Below are 549 nucleotides of genomic sequence, written 5' to 3'. Positions count from 1 at the left end.
ATTGAGGAGCTCAAGCACTCCATAGGATCTTCAAGAGGAAGAACAAGCCGCCATCACTAAGGTGGACCCATTCTTTAATTTCCTTGTTCTTTATTTGTCTGTTTTTCGAAAATTATTGCTTATGTTTATCTATGTTTGTGTCTTGTGATCATTAGTATCTTAGTTTCTATGCCTTAAAGTTATGAATGTCCTATGAATCCACCACCTCTCTTAAAAAAAATAATAATAATAATAAACGTGCTTAATTGAAAAAGAAAAGAATTGCATGAATTTTGAATTTTATAACAGTTTAATTATTTTGATGTGGTGGCAATATTTTTGTTTTCTGAATGTATGCTTAAACAGTGCATATGTCTTTTGAATTTGTGGTTCATGAATGTTGGCTCTTGAAAGAATGATGAAAAAGGAGACATGTTATTGAGGATCTGAAAAATCATAAAATGATTCTTGAAGCAAGAAAAAGCAAAAAAAAAAATTCGAAAAAATAAAAAAAAAAAAAAAAAAAAAAAAAAAAAAAAAAAAAAAAAAAAAAAAAAAAAAAAAAAAAAA

This window comes from Arachis duranensis, chromosome 5 (genome assembly GCF_000817695.3).
Source record: "Arachis duranensis cultivar V14167 chromosome 5, aradu.V14167.gnm2.J7QH, whole genome shotgun sequence".
Taxonomy (NCBI): domain Eukaryota; kingdom Viridiplantae; phylum Streptophyta; class Magnoliopsida; order Fabales; family Fabaceae; genus Arachis; species Arachis duranensis.
Note: the sequence above shows the minus strand (reverse complement) of the source record.